Below are 21059 nucleotides of genomic sequence, written 5' to 3' on the forward strand. Positions count from 1 at the left end.
GTCAGCAGCACTTTCAAAATAAATAAGAATGCAACTCCCTCTGTCCACCTCTAACACTGGAAATTAATTGCCGACAATGTTAGAGTTATGGAAGGAGCCAGCGTCACAGAGGGAACCACAAAGTGACAAAGGAACACCTCAAAGGTGTCAAAGAGGCCCCTGTTTTGGACAGAAGCAGAACACTGGAACGGAAAAGACATGGAACAGACCTTAGTTCTGTTCTTGTTCTGCTTCAGACAGGAGGGGAGGACACTTGGATTTCCTTAACGTTTGTTTTTGTGACTCCTACCTTCTAAAAGCCCAAGATTTATGTATCATTTATCAGCAGCTCAGCTCCCAAGAAAGCACACCACTGCAATTCTCCTGTTCCCAGTCACCCATTTAATAAATAACTGAGCACCTGCTACAGGCCAGGCGCTCTCAGTCTAATGCCTGAGATACGCTGAAGAGCAAAGTAGAGGTCTCCCTGCCCTGGGGGAGTTGACATTCTGGGGGCAGGGGTGGGTGACAGAGGGTAAACAATGAACATCAATAAGTAAATTATCTGGGATGTTAGAAGAGGTCAGTGACAGGAAAAAAGAAAAAGAATATTGGCACAGATCATAGAATTAAATAGGTGGGGTGGTCAGAGTAGGCCTCCTTAGGAAGGTGGGATTTGAGCCAAGAGGGTTAGAGCTGACTCTAACACTGTCAGCAATTAATCCCCAAAGGTGCCGTCCCCGGGCGGGAAGTGGGGAAACCCAGCAGATCACCAGGGACGCGCCTGACTCGAGAGGAGACGACCGCTGGTTCCCGCTCGGGAGCCCGCCCCGCAGCTCCGCGCGCCCCGCCTCGGTGCGCTGCCCTCGGCAGGGTTACAAAGGGCACCCCGCGCACGGCCAAACCACATTCCGCCTCCCAGCTGCTCGCCCTCCAGCGGGCCCGGGCGGGGCTGGGTGGCCCAGCGCACACACAAACAAACCCAGGCGGCCGCCTGGCCAGCGAGGACCGAGCAAAACAACCGGCCCTGGCTCCCAGAGCGTGTCCAACCCCAGAGAACGAGCCCCGGGACGAGGGCTGGGGCCAACGCACGCCTCCGGGTGGGGCTTTTCCAGCCCCCGCGGCCCATCCTGGGATCTGAAGTTGGGCGGCGGGGCTCGGTATGGGAAGGGGGTGCGCTTGAGTTTGTGAAAGAACGAGAAAGGGAAGAATCTCCAAGAACAAAACTGGTCCGCGCCCGGGAGCGCAGAAGAGGGAGGCCGCAGCGCCGAGGCGGGTCAGGAGCCGGTCCAGCCAAGTTTGCTCCGCGTTAGATAAACTTTCTGATCCCAGTTTTTCCTGCTTGCAGCCTGGGTTCCTGGTAACAGGGTAAGCGCCCAGGGCGGACGACAGGAGGGGCGGAGGGTGGGCGGTACGAGGGGTTGGGGATGGCCAGACCCAGGGTCGCGCAGGCGCCATCGTCGCCACCTCAGATCCGATCCCCCCGCCCCATCCCCTCCGCTAGCTCCAGAGGGTGGCTGGGGGAGGGGGATGGCCAGCCCTGCAGCGGAGGGAGGGCCGCAGGCAGACACAAAGCCCTTCCCTCTCCTCCCCCTTCCCCTCCCCTCTACCCCTTCCTCCTCCTCCTCCTCCTGCTCCTCCCGGGTGGGGAAACCCAGCCCCGCGCTCGTCCGCGGGGCCACCGGTCGCCCCCGCCTCCGGGACTTGCGGGGAGGGCCCGCTCGAGGTAAGGGGCGGTGGCAGCGGAGACCCCACCCCCTGTGCCCGCACCCAGCACCCGGGGAGGCTCCGGGCGCGGGCGGGGCTCTCCGGGGTTCCAGGCGCTGGGTGCTGCTGCGCTCACTCTTCTCCCCTCCCGAGGAGACGGAGAAGAGAGCCAGGGAGCGTGCTTAGGGGTCGTGGGGGACATATCGGAGAGGGGGCACCAGGGAGCGGGGACGAGGGCAGGGTGATAGTCTAGCGCGAGAGGTGACCTCTGGTCTAGGCAGGGTCACTGGGTATCCTCAGCTGAACTCTGCAGAGCGGGGTGAGAGGGGCAGCCCGGGGTGCGGGCACGATGGCTCGAGGTGCGGGTGTGTGCGCGTGTGCACGGGAAGGGACAGTAGGGACCTTTGTGCAGTTGTACCTGCGGGGCTGCCTACGGGGTGTCAAGTGCTGCGCCTTGCGTCTGTGCGCGCAGGCAGGGCCGGGGGTCGCATAGCCCCGGTTCCCAGCGCGAAGCCCGCCGGTGCTTCTAGCCACCGTGCAGGCCAGACGCTCCGACGCAAGATGTCCTCCCCCGGGTGGAAAAGTCCCCGCAGGAGGGTCGGTGAGTCCTGGCAGGGGGCGTTTGGGCTGTCGTGGTGATTGATGGCAGCACAGCGGGCGGAGGAGGAGCCCCGGGTTCCTGCCGGGAAGGGACGGGGCCACTTTCCCACTTTGAGGCTTCTCCGCCCCCTTCTGAGCTCAGCCTCCACCCTTGGCCTCGGCTCCCACGAGCGAGGCGTCCACCCACCGGTGATGGCGCGCCCCTTGACGGCGGGGGGCAGCAGGGTTTGCAGACGTTCAGCTTTAAAGCCTATCATGTGTTGCCAAGAAATACAACACAAGATCAGCCCCCTGGGCCCTGAGAGGCGCCTCTCTTCTGGCGCTCTCAAATCCCTGGGGCTTTCCTAATTCAGCAGAAGAGGCTGCAGCATACAGTATAGCTGCGCTTCCTTGCAGGGTTTTGGGCACAATGGGGTTTCTTAGGAAGATGCTATAATCAATAAGGCAATTTCGGAGTACTCTTCTACCAAAAGGCCCTTGTAAATACTGAAGCAAAAATAAACACTTGGCAGTACTCAGTAACTAAAATAAATAGTATTTTAATGCAATATTTTTTTAAACATGGATTGAATGTAAAAAATCCATGATGAACAAAATATCAACATTTGAAATAAAGATGGGTGTTGTTATGACCCTGCGTCATTGTGCAATGGAAACAATCGTTTCCAATCCCACCCCTCCCTGCTCCCATTTGTCTTGTTCCCTGCCTGGTGGCTTATGAGGGTTGACAATGGCATGCAACAAAATCAGCAACTCGAGCTGCATACATAGATAATCATGTTTATTGACTGTAGAGCTTTTGTTAACTTTTTGCCTGGCTCAAATATGAGAGGATATTTTGGTAAGTATATATAGAGGTGTTCGTTTTCATTTTTATCTCAGATCCAATGTCTCTGAACACCCATGCATTCCCATGCTTTGGCACCTTGGTAGAGGGCATCACAGGCCAGGGATGGGGAGGGACCTGGGGAACAGTGAAGGGCCCTTGCATTTGGGACTTGGGAAGAGGGTTGTTGACAGGAGCTCTTGGGTTTGGGGACTTGCCCTCTCCGAGGTTGAAGGCTGGGGACATGGGAGAAGACCAGCCTGCCACCTTGCCTGGAGACATTCTCCCGCAGACCAGGAGAGGACAGGAGACTAAAGTAGCCCACACTTGACCTCCAGTGTAAGGACAAATGGCAGGGAGGTTGACTTCCTCCAGGGCTATCATTTGTGCTTGTTTAGAAAGAACTTTCCAGCAATCCTTTTATCCCCACCCAAGGTGCTCCCCTCACATACCTTCTCCAAAGTCAAGGGCCACTACCTACTCCAAAGAGGAGTTCCACTCTCCAGAAAGAACCTCCTTACTTAGCTAAATCCTCTTCCTCTGCTTCCACAGGGAAATCATTTCTCTGTCAAGGGTATGCTACACTGGGCGGTAGGTGCACATTAATGGGACCCATTGATGGGAGGCCCATTCTTCACATACTCCCCACATTATATCATTTTGACCTTGTGTCAACTCCCCTTGTTCATTCAAACTTCCTAATGATCCTTCAAGAGTCCTACTGGATTCAGCAAGAAAGATTTCCCTGGCCCCTCCTCCTTTCCCTGGTAAGGCACCCCCTCAGTGCCACCAGAATTCCTTGTGGGTATCACTCAAGAGCAATATGCAGTGGCCCTCACTTGCCCACTGTCTGGAAGCCTCTCGGGGTCCAAAGCCAGGCCACAGCCCTTACAACCCACCACTCAAGGAGGGGTTACTGAGTGAGTGCATGCACAAAAGTATTCCTTTGTAAAGTCATTTTGGGGAGTTACACAGCAAGAAGTATTTTAATGCAACGTTTTTGAAAAAAAATCAATTGAATGTAAAAAATCCACAATGAACAAAATATCAACATTTTAAATAAAGACAGGTGCTGTCATGATGGTAATGCCTCTAAAGAAAGCAGATAATATTTTTACAGCACTTTATAAAATGCCTTTACAGATAGTATCTCAGTTGTTTTCTCACAACAATAGTGTTAATTGCATTTTGTAGGTGAGGAAAGGGAAGTCTAAAGGAACCAAAGCTGGAGCCAAGGTCTAGTAGTCATTCTATGGCACCACAGTGGACTCACTAAAGGTGAATCTGCTCAGAGGCGCACAGTGTGCAATGTACATCTAGAGCAGAATTTACTGAGTTGTGTTGTAGGATGCAGTTTTATTAAAAAAATTACTAAAAAGTTACAGTGATAAAATATGTTAGGAAAATGCTAATGTTAAGCTGTTTTTTTACTGCAGGACTTCTCAGGGCCTTTATTATTATAACATGCATTGGGACTCTTTAGGATGACACCATAGTATGGATGTTTGCCAACTTTATTTGGCCACAGAACACTCTCATGAAGCATCTTCTGGATCCAGTGTTCCAAGGAGTACACATTTGGAAACTACTGCTTAGTTGACCCAACACCTTCTGACATCTGGGTCAGTTTCCAAGGAATGTTGATCCCACCCAATATGTGGTGCTCTGGACATTAGAAAGGCATAGTAATCCACCCTGGTAAATTTAGAGTGAACTGTTGGTTTGCCAGCTTCTGTGCATCTGGTTAATGTGAGTCAGTTCTCAAAGGTTTGATCAGATCTGAGGGAACCCCAGGCTCTGAAGAATACTGTCTTGTTGCCCAGAAGTACTCAGATCTCAACCAGCCTTCCCAACAAGAGAATACTCCTAAACACAGCTATAAATATAGAATGGCAACTTTAGGATTCTTGTACTGAGAGCACTGTTTCATCTTGGTTTTATTACATCCACTGAGTGGGAAGATAGACCCACTCAATGAGCTTCCAGTCCTCTCACTTCCTCTTTCCCTGGGCTCTGGCCAAGTGGATTCTCTAGGGTGTCAATGTTTACATTTACTTATGAAAAGGTAGAAATAGTCACTCTCTGATTGTCTCAAACCTGGAACACAGAGCTGCTAACAGTGGGTCCCTCCCCACAGGAGGTACAGACCCAGTTCATAAGCACCCATTGTTTGAAATCAGGTGTTTCTAAATCAGAGTTTGCCGGAAATCTATTAATACTTGTTAGGGTGCTTTTCATAGGCCATAACCCGGCTATTCTGGCTTCATTGCAATTAAATAGGAGATGAAGAAGGGAAGCTGGAGTTAGTATTTCAGGGACTCAAAGGGGACTTGTAAGCTAGCTGAGGAGCCTTGGGAAAAGTGATCAGAGAGGCAGATATTTCCAGCACTGAGCAAATATAATACATCTCAAGATTTGTTCATAGATTTTCTCAAAGCATGGAAAGTAAAGGGTCTCACAGAGATACGTATTCAATAGCCTCACAGAAGTCAGGGAAGGAGTGTTTTGAGAAAAATGGACTTATCAGATGGGGTGGGATGGGAATGACAAAGGGAGGGGGAGAAGGTGGAAGGCTGATGGGCCATAGCCATGCCATGGAGTTGCATGTATGTGTTTGTGTGTACAAACATGTGTGCATGCTCATGCATGTGCCACCAAAGAAGATAGAGTGTGGAGAAAATACTGAGTGTGATTTCTAACCTGTTGAGTTTAAAAGTCCTGTGTGCTACCCAGATAGCAACACGATGAGCAGCAGGAAACACAGGGAGTCATTTGGCCACAGTGGGGACAGAAACAGGGGAGTCGAAGAACTGACCACCCAGGGAGAAGCCATGGGTCAGGCAGGAGGGGTCGAGGTGGAATTCTGGAAGCCACTTCTAGGGGGTGCAGAGAAGGGCGCTGTGAAGCCTGGGAGGGGGCAGGAGGTGCCTGGGTTGTTGGTGAGCCTGACTGAGCAGAACTTCCAACCTGCCAGTGTCTGTTGTCACTGGCCAGGACCCAGGCTGTCCCAGGCTGTTAAGTATTTTTAATATCAGCACAGAGAAGTGTGGAATGTCAGCTGAGCGAGTGACTAGAGCCATGCAAGTTCATACAGCCACTAGGCAAACAACTCAATAGCATTATCACGTAATGAATGAATGAATGATTAGATGACATTATTTTTGTGGCAGAAACTGTTTTTAAACTTGCCAATGGTTCTGTGAAAGTTTAGACACACCCATTTCATAGAAGATTCTAAGAAATTATTAACAAAGTAGGATTTTTTTTAAATATAAGTAGACAGTTTATTTGGGCCAAGTTTGAGGACTGCAACCTGGAAACATAGATTCAGGGCAACTCAAGTGGATTTTTCTTTTTTCCTTATGAGGCTAGGGTCACTTCAGCCTGTGTGAGATACCTTATTCTAATCAAGAATCTTTGGTTGAAAGGGCTTATATTAATAACTTTGGGCCAGGCATGGTGGCTCACGCCTGTAATCCTAGCACTCTGGGAGGCCAAGGTGGGAGGATCGCTCAAGGTCAGGAGTTCAAGACCAGCCTGAGCAAGAGTGAGACCCCATCTCTACTAAAAAGAAATAAAATGAAATGATCCGGACAGCTAAAAATATATATAGAAAAAAAATTAGCCGGGCATGGTGGCACATGCCTGTAGTCCCAGCTACTCGGGAGGCTGAGGCAGAAGGATTGCTTGAGCCCGGGAGTTTGAGGTTGCTGTGAACTAGGCTGATCCCACGGCACTCTAGCCCGGGCAACAGACCGAGACTCTGTCTCAAAAAAAATAAATAAATAACTTTGAATATCCCCCAAAGTGGACAGAACATGATTGAGAACCCCTGGCTCTATCTGATGCTGGAAAAGTTAGAAAGGTGTGCTAGTTTGGTTTTTTAAAACCAACTATAAGAGTGATCTAAAAGATATTGCTGAACTTTATAGTATTCAAATGAGAAACTAATTTAGAAGGTATTCTGATTACTACTGTGAGCTTATTTTAATTTGATGTTGCCATCTGGCTGAGTGATAGCATTTAATACATGAAGGTATGAACATGTAATCCTTCACTTGCCTAAAATTCTCAAAATTTGAGTCATTTAAAAAAATCAGACTTGGAAACATTTGTATTTTATGATTTACCATTTTGATGAATGAAGTCTTTTTCTAATGAAGTAAATGGGAAAAAGAGACATTTTGGTTTTTATGTATATGATTTTATTTGCTAGACCAGGAATTCAAAATACAAAAATCTAAACATTTTGCCTTCTTAAATAGTTACCTAGTTAAACTTTAGTTGTTTTATAAAGCATTTTCCCCTGTATTAAAGAAATCATCAGATTCTTTTCTCATATAGGTAACTACTCACTGCATTTAAACTATGGCTTGATTATAAGAATACTTTTAAAAAATGAATGGAGGCAGATATCTCTCCTGTGTGGTAACCAAGGGCAGGAGCAGGGGTGGGGGTGCATGTGAACCTTTGAGTGTCCTGAAGTCAGCCGATATCCCACACCGGGCAGTGGTGCCAAAACCAGCATCCCTGTCTGTGCCGGGGCGGTCTAGGGTGTGTTTAACCTTAGCACACCAGTCAGTGTGTGGGTCGGTGAGTAGTCCCTAAACAGTACTTATCATCTCACTCTTCTGCCTGAGGCCTGAATGCTTGTGACTTTTTGTCATACAAAAACTTTAACTTTTTGCATAATCAAGTGTTTATACTTTTCTTTTGAATTTCTCTAATGGGTTCCTGTGCACAGACACTAGCCATCCTCTTCCTCAAACAAGCAACTAGCCATTGATATTTCCTTCTAATGCTTATGGATTCAGTTTTACCAATTACTGCTTAAATTCATGTGAGATCATTTGGTAGGTGGCTTATGAAGCAAGAATGAATCTAAATTCTCGTTTCCCCTTAGTTTACCCCCAGGCCTGGCATCATTTGGTGAATAAACCTGCCTTTATACATGTTATATTGGGAAGGGCGAGTCCCACTCCACTTCGGCCCCTTTTATCTTCTTTTTTCCCCAAAATTTTCTTGGCAAAGTTATCCATTAATTCTTCCAGTCAAATTTTATTCCAGGAGATTTTTTGGAATTATATTAAGCCTAGAAACTAATTTGGGAAGACCCAGTAGATAGTTTTGGATCCTTTTTTTCCAGGAAACTGTGACACTGAATTAGAGCCTGCAGGCATCGACTATGTGTGTTCAGACCACCATGCTTACTGGTCCCTGGGGGGGCTGGTGAAGAAGGCACAAACCCAGACTGGTCGTACCTAGACAGCTCTGGTGTCAGGGCGGCTGGCAGGTGTGGGACCTTGGCTGCACAAAGGTTCATTTGCAGGTGGACCTGTGCAGGTGTCCTTCCGTGACCCCTGGCTTCAAAGGCCTTGTAGCCTAGCGGGGGATACTCACACACACTGGCAGGGACAGGACAGTGTGGTCCATGCTTGACTCACAGCAGACAGACACATCTGCATTGAGTTTGAACTTGACATCCCCTAATCCAAGTTCTGTTATTTTCCTTTGCAGTGGTTTTTTTCCCCTTGTCAATTTAGGGATCCCAAAAAGACAGGGACTCCTGTCATTTTGGAAAAGGTATTTATCCCTCTTCCCTTTATTAGACAAACACAAGGGTCGGGGGATGAGGTGGTGTGGGTTTAGGAGAGTCCTCTGGCTCTTGGCTAGACTAGGAGAAGGAAGGAGATGTCATCCCCATGGACAGTAAGACCCTTCAGAAGGTTTCGTGGCTTGTGAGCAAAGGAGCCTGCAGGGGGAGGTCGGGAGAGACAGACCAGGAGCAGACAGGGAGCGTGGCCCGCTCAGGCTGACGAAGGTGCTTTATCCAGGGTGGCCTCCTTAAAGCTTCTTATCCCCTCCATTGAAACGGCAGTCAGACAGCTCCCATCCCTCCCCATGGTGGGAGCCCGTTCCTGGCCATCTGTCGTGGGGTGCCCCACCCATTCATTCTGTATTCTGGGATTCCTGCCTTAACAGATGGTGTGTACTTGGTATGACAAACACTTTTTTTCTGGGCACATCTCATACCCCAATTATGTCTTTCCCTGAACAGTTTACAAGGTGACCTTAGACCATGTATATGCTCTGAATAATACAAATAACCTCCTACCTCTTAATGTCGGCTCAGGCGATCCCTCTCTCTTAAACTCTATTTCCAGGAGACTGGATTAGAAGGGGAGCTGTTTCAAAGGGCAGGACTAGGAAAGGGCAGATTCAAGGTTGGTTCGCAGACCTCTTTCTATTCAAGGGCAATATGGTTACATATAGAAAGGGGCACTTAACTCTGTCCTGGGCATCAGAAAAGGATTCACAGCAGAAGGGGTGTCTGAGCTCTGCCGGGTGGAGTCAGTGGTGTTAGCTAGCGACAGGTGGGTTCCAGGCTGGAGCAGCAAGCACAAAGAACGAGAATCGAGAGGAACTCTCAGCCTTTGGGGAAGGAACATGCAGTTCACTGCTGCTCCACTTGGGGTGCGAGGCTCCCTGCTTGGGTTCTGCGTGGAGAGAGAGGGAGGGTGTGGTCCAGACCCTTGAGGGCTTTCGGTCCAGGAAAGGGGGCAGGACCTGTACCTGCAGGACAAGTGGAGGACAACTTAGGATGGCGTCATATCCCAGAGTCAGACTGCGGTGAGATGGTGAAGTCTTCCAGGGAAACATTCCAGGCCACAAACAGATGCTCAGGTCCTGCGTGGACTTGTGCCCTATCTTTTGATTTAAGTACAATCGCAGCCTCCTTGTCTATAACAGGAGCTATAGGTAGACTTCTGTCTTAGATCAGGCTCCCTAGAAGCGGACATGAGGAGAGAATTCATGTGAAAATGAGTTAGGAAATGTTCACAGAAAAAATGGGCCAAAAGGAAGGTGCAAAACAGGAAAGTTCTGGAGACAGTATCGGCCCCATCAGCTCGGAGGCCAGCCTACTGAGTTGTTAGATCCCTGCATCGGTCAGAGTGTGGTTAAGGGCTGCCCCAAGCACTTCTACCTCTGGGCAAACCAAGCCCCATAAGCCTCAGGGCCACCCTCCCACAGAGAGACATGGGTGCTGGCTCTAGAGTGACAATGTGCGTGAAATGGTGTGGCACTCTGAGGGCGCACGGCCAGAGTAGCATCTGCGGTGGCCTGGGATGCCTGTTCTCAGCCTGGCGCGAGCAGGGCAGAGTGGACTGTTACGAGGAATCCACCCTTCGTCTCTGGTAACCTGATAGCACGAGAGAGCAGGAGTTTCTCACTGACTCTGCCAGGCACCATGACATGTGGCTTACTGGCCCCTTAGTGGTTCCACTGGCCCACCGGAAACCGTCTTCCCCAGCCATGTTCATTTCCCACAGTTCTGGTGCAGACTTTTATGCCTTTAGACTTTACTGGAAATATTCGATACGATCACAAGGATGCCTAGAGCTATGTAGATATCCTTCCTGGAAATAGTTAGCTTTTTGTTCCCACTATTGTTGACTCCGGGTTCCTTGAGGAGTAACTGAAGAGGGGTAGGGTAGAGGACACTGAGAACCTCAGGTCTAGGAAACCAGCGAACATGGAGCTGTGAAGAATCTCCTCATCGTGTCGGGGCACAGCAGCCCACACCTCACAGCCTAGTCATTTGTCAGATCCTTACTCGGAAGCACCTGAGTGCCCAGGCACCTTCCCACCTGCATCCGTCCTGTGCCACAGTCATCCCCACCCTCTCCCGCTCTGGTAGGTCCCACGGGCCCTGCCAGGGAAGCCCGAGACAATCAGATGTGTAAATTACTTCAAACCAGCCAAGCGGGAGGCTCCGGAGACAAAGCACGTTCTTACCAGGGGATTGTGATTGAACATGAAGATCCTCCCAGTATAAACCACCAGTAAGAATTTCCTGCATCTGCTATTCTGAGCATGCAGCAGCTGGAAGAGGGGCTGAGACAGAGAAGCCAGAGAAGCCACATGGCAGGACCACGTGGAATCAGATGAGATTTTAAATAGTGTGGGTCAAGATCTCAAGAGATGTATGGTAATAAGGTCTAATTTGAACTATTGCTATACCGTAGAAATCAATCGTTGGTATTTCATGCAGTTTAAGAATCAAGAAACCATAAAAATAATCACTGTGAGAGAAGAAATTATCAATGATAAGAACAAAAGAAAATGAATAGCACAAAAGGAAAGGGTAACATTTTAGCTGCTATTTCCCTGTAAGCTCATTTAAACTTCTGGGTCACAGTCCATCTTTAATATCCCAAGGAATTACTTCTATTTCCCACAAAAGATGCTGTAATGAAAATGTGAAAGGCTTCAGGGAAAGGTGTGCTCACATCTTCTAGAGAGGAAAAAAGAGCCTGGCATAGGAACCAAGATTCACATTTCACAAGGACTGTGATGCCTTTATAAAGGAAATATCATTCCAGAAGCAGAGATAAAAATGAATCTATATAGCAAAGTAGTTGTTGAAGGTTGACTGAACTGAAGGAACTATATGATTAACTATATGATTAAGTATTATTTAATTTACCAAAACTGCCTTTGAGAAAAACATTTTTTGGTGAGTGCTGGGAAAATTGACCAAGATATGATACCGTTTGACTTCAAAAATTTGTACATACCATCTGGAAAGCCCAGCACAGGGGCATGGAGGAAGCTCCCTGCCTGATAGAGCATGTCTTATTTGACAGAAAATCTCAGAGAATGAATAAGGGGACACAGTTCCCTGCCCTCTATCTTGAGGAGGAAATGTGAGATCTTGTTTTCCCCGGGGAGTCACTTCAGCTCAACCGTCACCATGCTCTACAATCCACGGGCCCTGCCACCTCGGCTCTGTCCCTCCCTGCCTCCTTCCCCAGCGTGGATTCCATGTTCTGCAATTATAACTCCTCCTTCACGTGTACCTTAATTCCTTCGCCTGATCTCTCTCTGGGCACCCCCTTGACCAAGCCCCAACCCTGGCTGAAGCACAGGTCCCCTGGGCTGTGCCCGCACTAGGCAGGTGGACGTGGCCAGGAAAGCCACAGCCGTGTTAGGAGGTCCGTGGCCATTGGTCTCAAGAAGTCCTGCTCCACTGACCATCCTCTAAATATCAGTCTTTGATAAACTTGTTTTTAAAGTTACATTTATATATGCAGGAGTGAAAGTAAGTAAGTTTTGGAGACTAACACTTACTACTCTGATATTTTCTTTTTTCTCCTCTCTGATCCTATCCTATTCTCATTTCATTTAAAATGCTTGGCTGGCAACTTCCTAACTTAATTTCACAACACTCTAATGGGTTTTGAAAAAAGATGCCCTGGGCTATGATTTCACTCTGACTCTTCCCTTCTCAAACCTCCCACATGCTCCTGCCTTCCTCACTCGTATTTCGCTGAGACACTAGAATTAATCAGCAGGACTCCTGTTACTCCCCCAACGCTGCCAGCCGGCCTGTACCTCGGTGCAGGCTCTGCTTCCCTCCTGCTGTAGGGGGTAGAACAGGTGCACCCCTCTCCGGGCCATCCTCTCCGCTTTGTGCAGTAGATCTGGCGTCTCTCGTATGCAGTACAAAGACATTGCTGCAGCAGTTGTCCCTCTCTTTGCTCTGTCGCCAGTTTCTCACCCTCTCTGCTGGGTCATTTCTATCCAGGTACAATCATACTGTAATAGGACCCGTCTTCATAGAACCTTCTCTTCACTCTACATCTGCCCCCAACTCTGACTTCTTTTCTCAACTTCATTTAACAATGGCACTCTTCACAGGAGTGTCACTGTCCCTCCCTCCTGTTCTTTCCTTGCTCCACTCCAATCAGGATGCTGCACCCTGAACTGATCTCGTCAAGGTCACCAGCGACCTCCCTGTTTTCAAATCCAGTGGTTGGTATTTGATCTCCATCTCATTTGATTTTCTGGAAGCATCTGATGTCACACTGAGGGTGGAGCCTTTCTGAATGCAGGGCCCTATGGGACTGCACAGGTCTCATGCCACGAAGCCAGCTTTGGAGCCACTGGATCTCATGTGCCATGTTGCATGAGGCATAAGCTCCCATGGACAAGTGCTCCAAGATCCCAAGTGATAATCACAGCAGCTGAGGGTACTGAGTGCCCACCTTGAGCTAGACCCTCTGACCAGGACTCCACATGTGCCAGCCTCATTTCAGAATCCTAACCAGCCTGTGAGGCGTCTGCCCCATGTATCATTCCCGTGGTACACATGAAACAGTTTTATTTACCCTCTATTTTCCAGATTGTAGAAGCTGAGGCACAGAGAGGTGAAGTAACTTGTCTATGGTCATAGAGCTTGAATGTGAAGGAACCCCAATTCAAACCAGGTCTATCAAACGACAGGGCCTATGCTCTTAGCAACTACTCCACAATATCTTCAGAATATCTCTAGGTAGAAATATGTGCATTCGTTTTCTAGGGCTGCCATAAAAAAATACCACAAACTGAGTGGCTTGAAACAACATAATTTATTGTCTCACAGTTTTGGAGGTGGGAAGTGTGAAATCAAGGTGCTGGGAAGGATCCGTTCCAGCCTTTCTCCTGGCTCTGGGAGCCTCAAGCGTTCTTGGCTTCCAAACCTATCAGCCCAGCCCTCCACATCCACGTGATGTTCTCCCTGTGTCTTCATACCGCCTTCCTCTGTGCACATCTATGTCCAAATTTCCCCCTTCATATCAGAGTAGAGCTCATCTGATGACCTCGTCTTAACTTGGCTGAGTCTGCATAGACCCTAATTCCCAATAAGGTCACATTCTGTGCTCCTGGGGGGTGAGAATTTGAACATATCTGCTCTGGGGGACACAATTCAACCCTTAACTGGGTGTAAAATTTACGACTGATCAAATATCCAGGAAGTGTGACCAATGCACACAGTCAGAAAATAGAGGCAGACATTCTCAGTAGTAAATAGTTATCCCATGGCCAAAGTGCTCGATGTGAATTGCCTCTGTCCTGCCTTGGTCTGCTGGGGGTGGGAATTGGGGCAGGGGGCCCTTAGCACCTTCTCAGGAGTGGGTGAAAGCAGAGTGGGAGCCAAAGGCTTAAAGAAATGGCCAAGTGAAGTGGGTGGTCCTTGGCCATTGATTTGGTGACGTGCTGTCCATTAAACTTCCATGGCCGGTTTTTCATGATCTTCTCTTGATGGGACTGTTAGGTGCCAGGTGCTTCTTAGGGAGTCAGAGCTTAATAAACTGCAACTTCTCCTTCCTGCTGGCTTAAGGTGCACTAGAGGCCAAATGACTATATTTGGAAGATGAGTAGTAGAATTTCAAAATTCCAAGTAATACAGTGATTCTGATCACAATCACTATTAAAATCACATCATGGATCGTGATCATAAAAATAAAATGATAATATATAACTTATAACAAAGATAAAAGGAATAATTTTTGCTTCGTATAAAACTCACCATTGTGTCCTTGATCTGCTCCTGACCAGCAGTAGTTCCCATGACCTTGGGGGTTCCTGGGTTCTAACCTTGAGCTCTGTCGCATGGAGCAGCTGCTCTTATGGGCTGTCGACCAGCTGCCACGGGCAGGGGTCAGAGACCTTTGCAGGCTCGGGTCTTTTGTCTTAACAGTAAATTGTTAAAGACAGAGCTCAGGTCCCAGAACTCAGCTTACACAGTGCATCTAAAATAACTTCAATATCAGGTCCTCTCCTTTCCCACCCAGAGCAGCAGAGCACCAGTGCACTGAAGCCAGAGAGAGAGTGTTGGGATTGCTAAATAGGACAGGATGACAGAGGCATGTAAAGAACTCAGCACAACCCTACCCTGATTTGTGTTTACAAAGGAAGTCAGATAGATAGGAATGTAGACTAGGCACATTGCAGTTTTCTTAGAGCAGCATGTGATAAAGGCAGTATTTCCACCACTCTACAAGTGGGGAAAAGATCAAGGCTCAGAGACTGCAGAAGATGCAAAAGGAATATTTCTTTGGGAAAAGCCATGTGTCTCCCTTGTCTCCTGCCAGCGTGGCACATGAAGGAATTGAAAATGCTTATAGAAAATCATTCATGTTCTAGAAAAAGGGCAGGAGGCTGTGAGACCCATGCATTCTCTCATCAGATTACAATTGTGTACCAACTACATGGTCCGGCGCTGAGTGGGTGGGTGCCCACTTGTGCACTTTCCTGATTCTCCATGGCTATTGCCCTGTTCCGAGCCATTGTTGCAAGCCATTGTCCCTCTCATGGAGAGGATGATATAACAGGATTTTGTGTTACAAAGATCACCCTGACTGCTGACTATAGACAGGAGTTTAGTAGTGGAGCAAGAGTGGTGAGATGATAGGAGAAGATTGTGATCATTCAGAGAGCGATGCTGGGCTGTAGGGAAGAACTAGAGGCAAAATTTGGAGAATGACCCAACAATGCTGTGGTGAGTTTGATGTGAGGAGTGCAAGAGAGGCATCGAGGATGGCCCTTCACTCACCACCTGTGTTCATAGAGGTGCCATTGAAGGAGATGGTAAATCTGGGAGGAAAAGGCGGCTTGACAGTTGAGTTCCATTTTGTATATGTTAAGTGGGATGAGCCTCTGAGAACCCAAGGAGGTGTGGAGGAGGCTAGCTCCAAAGATCTGGACTTCCAAGGAGAGCTTTGGGCTACAAATATGTAGGTAGCAGCTTTCAGTATATATAAAGCCAGAGGAGGATGACATTGCCTAAGAAAAGGGTATGGAGATGTTGTCTTAGGGTTAATTCATGTAGCAGGATGCTAATAAGTGCAGAATTTTATATTACTAAATATGGACCCAAAGTCTGTTGAAAATGTGGCAATCCGGGAGTCGGCTGCTGGTTCATTTTACTTAGTTGAGTATCTCCCCTAAAACCGGAACCCCCTTTGCAGTTGGTATTTGTGACATTAGCACCTGGCTCCCTGTAGTGTGGAGAGTTTCTGAGTCTGGTGGAGGTACACCTGTCTTTTGAAGTTGGGCCTGAGGACCCCACTCGATGTCAGCAAGAAACTGTAGATTGAGTGCTGAGAGGTGAGATCACTAGTGATCATCATGAACACAAGTATCTGTTGAGTAAATGTGTGTGTGTCACTCCTATGCTTGGCATGGTCCATGGGCTATCTTATTAAATACTCATACCAATCTTGAAGTCGCTCTCTAAAGCAGTCTTAGAGAACATAAGTAACTTGCTCAGTGTTAATCAGTGGTAGGACAGTGCTTGGACTCAGCTGTGTCCATTAACAGAGTCCAAATTCGTAAGTGCCAACTCTACCATTTCTCTGGAAGTGAGCAGTCTAAGGAACATATGTGTCTGTTCCGTGACCCTCATTGTTGAGCTGCGTGTGGGGCTCAGTGTTCAGGAGACTCATCCTCCATGGGCTGTCCCAGCCTCCAGCTCAACTCCAGCCGCACCTGTGGAGAAATGCCCAGGAAATCTGATTTTATAGTTTCCCTCTGAAATAGAAATGTTATTACTAACAAATAGTTCTGTGGTGCTTATAGTTCATTAGAGACTTTCCCAGGAATTCTCTGGTCTCCATCCTTCGTGTGCCCTAAAGTCTACCATTAGCTGCTTTTCAGTTCGTTGACAAATAAGGAAGGAGTGAGGGAGGGAGGTGGCGGCGCTTAGGAGTGGGCCCCTCCAGGAGTAAAGGTTTTTGATCCTGGCAGAGTGTTGGGGTTTTTTAATGCAGGACTTTTAGAAGGGTTGTATGCTCAGGAACTGGGGACACAGGGGGAGGACCCAGGGGAGCACATCAACATCCCAGCGGAAGGCTATAAGCCCTAGGTCCCTCTCCCTCCTCACCCTGCTTCTGGCTGACATGCCCCACTGGGGTCTTCCCCCCAGTCCACTGGGAATGGGAGCAGAGGTCCCACTGTGGGGACAGGAGCTGGGGCTGGGGTAACCCCCAACTCGCTTATAAAAGCAAATTGAGTTTTAGAACCTCAGTTCTGCATTCTTCACAAATTTCTCCTCTGCACCGGGAGATTAAAACCCCATAGTCCAGTTCCTATGAAACTGCACCACAGGGATTTAACAAGCTTTTATAAATTGTTGATTAGACCCGATGTCCACATTGCCTAATGGTTCCAGGAAATGACCATTTAAAACTAATCCTTCAAGTAAACTGGGGCTATCTTTCCTCAGAGCAGACACATTCACCATTATTTTTCTCTAATTTTGTATAAAATTAGATCTGGCTGACCATAGATCTTTCTTATAATAAATGGGGGATTTCCTGCTCATGTGAAATCTTTAATTTCTCTGGTTTAGTTTTCATTCCATGTAAAAAAAATACTGTGAATAAACAAACAAAATGCCCAAGTAGAGCAAAGGCTTGCTTTGTGGCATTCTTGGTTGTGTTGTTTTTGTTTTTGTTTTTTTAATTTTGCTTTTTTAAAAAAGTCAAATTTAAAAAATTAAGAAAATTAAACAAAATTTGACTTTTTTTTAAAGTCAGATTTTACTCTTTTGGGAGCAAACAAATGTAACTGAATTTTGGAAGGCTTCAGATGTGTGATTGCAATCAACACATGCTACAATCTACCATCTCACTTTTCTAGTGAGATTTTTCTCCAAATCTAAGGAAATTCTGAGAAAGACAAACAATGCTAGATAAGCTATATACTCAATGGAAAAAAAGAAAAAACATGCCTTTGTTTGGAGTCGACCTGAATATATTTTCATTTGTTTCAGAAGGAAAAATAAAGTCTTCTGATAAAGGAGAGAGAGCTTTAGAAATAAGGGTATTGCCCCTGGGCATTTATAAACCATCTACATGATTCCTTGCCAAGTGCTATAATAGAGGCAGAGTATTAGTGCTCAAACAAGATGGTGAATTAAAGTTGCATGAGCATTTGCAGAGACAAAGAATTTGAGATAACAAAAAGACTCTAAAAAAATCACTGAATCATATCACCTAATTTTGCAGAAGGGGAAATAATCCTGGAAAAGTCAAATTATGTTCCCAAGTCCTTGTACCCAGCACACTTACCCTTTGGGGACTATGAGCTGTGTGGGAAGCACTGTGGCACAAACTTTACCTGCTTTACTTCACTCAGGGTCCCCACACAATTTTGTGAGGTAAGTGCCTTGATCCGCACTTTGCAGACGGGTAAGACAAAGGCTCTGAGAAGTTAAGTGAACTGGTCCCAAGGCATAAACCTAGCAAGCAGTGCTACAGCCTGGATTTGAAACCAGGAGTGGTTGATTGCAAAGCCCAGTGTAGACTTTCCGTGGTACATCTCCAAAACAGGCTGATTCTTAGCTTTGGGCAGATGCTGGGCTGGGAGAACCCTGAGCCCCTTTGGGGCCAGGGACCGAGGTGTGACCTAGCCCCAGCAGCCAGAACTTGGGTCACACCAAGCAATGAGGTGGTGGGCTGAGGACACTTGGAGGAAGGGCATCTCTTCAGAGAATTGGGAACTTCAGAGTCCTCAGAGGGCCCCTTGGGGTGCAGGGAAAGAAACTGAGGCCAGAGAAGCCACTTGAAATGCCTTGCTAGTGTCTGGGATTGTGTTCCAGGCCTCCTGACTTTTCTGTGACTCCTGGAGTTCCACTTCTCCATTTCCTCACAGCCAAAAACTAGCAGTGGAGAATCTGTGTCTTAACTTGAGTAGAGTCCGGACTGGGAACATCACAAAGTCAAAAGGCAGAAATGTCCATAAGAATATTATAAGTAACTTAAAAGAGAAAATAGGGCCATGTGGCTGATCCAATGAGAATGCTCATGAGAATGTTTGGGAGGATCCATCCTCTTGGATCACCACAAAGCCATGACAAGGAGACTTAGCCATTTTCTCTGCAATTCTGGGTTAAGCTCAGACAGTCATCTCAGTGAGAGGATCCTGGGGTAGCTGATTTCTGGCTCAATTCTCACCTAAATCCACCCAGTTTTACATAGCAAATGCCATATCCTGTGCGTCAAAGTAAGACCAGGCATTCAAGCCCAGAAAAAGAAATATTTATGATAATTAACAATAGTAGTTAATATTCATTGAGTGCTGGCATGCAGCAGGCACTGAGAGAAGTGCTCTTCTCGGGGCTGGGCCCTGGGCTGGGCTGGGCTTGCCACAGAGATCATCTCATCTCATGCTTAAAGCAAAGTCCTGAGGGTGGGGCGTTCTTGTTATCCACAGTTCATGGGTCAGTAGAACTGAACCTCAAAGGAGTACAACTAACTTGCTTAGGATCCCAAGACGAGGGATGTGGAAGCTGGGATTTGAATAAGGGATGAGGTCAGCATTCCAGGATCCATGTGGCCTCCCAGGACAAAAATCTATTTCATTCTAGCTATTCTCATCATATTGTAACCAAGCAGAGAGCCTCAGATAAATGTCTCTAGACCCAATTATTATAAATACAAGTATTTTTTTTAAGCGAATGCTTTGAGATTTCCTAAAATAAGAAATTTGGTGGTTAGAAATCTTGCCATACTATGGCTTTCAAAAGTGTCACAGTTATTGCTTAGAGAGTTAGTGTGATTAATTTGATTTTTGTTGGCACCAGCATACTGTGTGCCTCTAGGGAAAGAATACACCAAATCTTAGGTCTGTCCAAGCATAGCAAAACCAGCCTTTTTCTGGAAGTTAGAGTGTTTGCCTCTGAACAATGTTGTGGCTTCTATAATAGTTAAGTCATTTCCTTTCCTTTCTGCTAGCACCTCATTAACAGATAATAGCTTTTATTTCTGATTATCCACTGATTGTACACAATATCAACAATTCAGAAAAATACAAAGACAAATATACAAAACACCAATGCCTCATTGATTCAACTCTTGGACCAGAGTGTAATGTAATTCAGATCATGAATTGTTAATGTGGAAGATATTTCTTGAGAAATTTCATTTATCATGCAGGCAGCTATATAATTGTAAGGCTGTGTATGCCTAGAATTCAGTTAAAAGGAACACATTAAAACAGCATGGAAACAATCATGACCTGGGTTGTTTGAGGAGACAGCTTCCCATAATGATCACACATTGGTAGGGTTTGAAGAAGCAGCGCCTCCCTTCCATTCCTGGGTGAGATGTCCCATCCTCTGCCATCCTCTGAGATCTGGGTGTAGTAAACTTCTCTGAAAGCAGAGCAAGCCAAGTATAAATCGGGGGTATCGCCATGAAACCTCCTGCGAGCCAGCGTGGTGTGAGTGCACAGTGCTCAAGGACCCAGCTGGTGCTGAAATGAAAGGATGGGTAGAAAAGTGGGACGGTGCACAAGGCCTTTCTTCCAACTCTGGTCACTCTACTTACTGGCTGTGGATCTCTGGGCAAACTAATTAACCTCTCTGAGCCTCCGTTCCTTCATATGTAAAATGGAGATAAGAATAGCACTTGCAGTCAAGGAGAAGATTAAAGGAGTTATGCTTGTATGGTACTTAAATTTGATTGGCATGAGGTGTGCACTCAGTGATTGTTCTTGTGATTTTTACATGCACTGAGGTCAACAACAGAGGTGTTGAATGGGGAGGCAGGGCCTGTGTTCATTGTACTTCAGGGCTTCCAGTGATGGAGAGATGGAAGAGTGTCTGTGGCCTGGCTGGGTGGTTGCATTTGTCAGGAGAAGCCAGCAAATAAACCCCACACTTTACACGTGAAGCTGTATGTGCAGCCAGTGTGGGTTGGGTGGCTCTTGTCTCAGGAACCCAGGCTGCTCCATCTTACAGCATGTCACATGGAACGTAGAGTTTACAAGGTTATTGCAGAAGGGAAGAGAGGGCTGGAGACACACGAGATGGTTTTAAATGCCATGTCTGGGGGTGACATATGTCACTTCCACCCATATTTTACTGGCCCAAACCCAAGCACATAGACCACCCCTTCCCAATGCAGGAACATCTGGGAAGTTGAAGATGTGCGCGGATGCTCAGTGAGCAGCCGTGGCTTCTGCCACAGTGGCTGCCACGTTGTGAGTAGTGACATAGAAATCGCTTATTATTGCCAAGACAGAGAACATTGACGATGACTTAGAAGTGGGTGGCTTCCTGGAGGTTAAGAAACTCCTTGTGTCCTGGCTTTGCGGATCTGTTTAGAAAAGCAGCAGT

At 47.2% G+C, this 21059-nt stretch overlaps 1 protein-coding gene across 2 annotated transcripts in view; it reads left to right on the top strand.

The window, feature by feature from the left end:
- The first annotated feature begins 1282 nt into the window (after positions 1 to 1282).
- Positions 1283 to 21059, top strand: part of RIN2 (Ras and Rab interactor 2) — a 212291-nt gene continuing 192514 nt past the window's right edge. Inside the window, exon 1 of one of the 2 annotated variants that reach the window (XM_069495860.1) lies at positions 1283 to 1347. The gene's annotated coding sequence lies outside the window, so the exon portion shown is untranslated. Of the gene's footprint in view, positions 1348 to 1635; positions 1706 to 21059 lie in introns of those variants that run through there. The other variant, XM_069495861.1, reaches the window with a different exon arrangement.

The sequence above is a fragment of the Eulemur rufifrons genome, chromosome 20 (genome assembly GCF_041146395.1).
Source record: "Eulemur rufifrons isolate Redbay chromosome 20, OSU_ERuf_1, whole genome shotgun sequence".
In the NCBI taxonomy this organism is placed as follows: domain Eukaryota; kingdom Metazoa; phylum Chordata; class Mammalia; order Primates; family Lemuridae; genus Eulemur; species Eulemur rufifrons.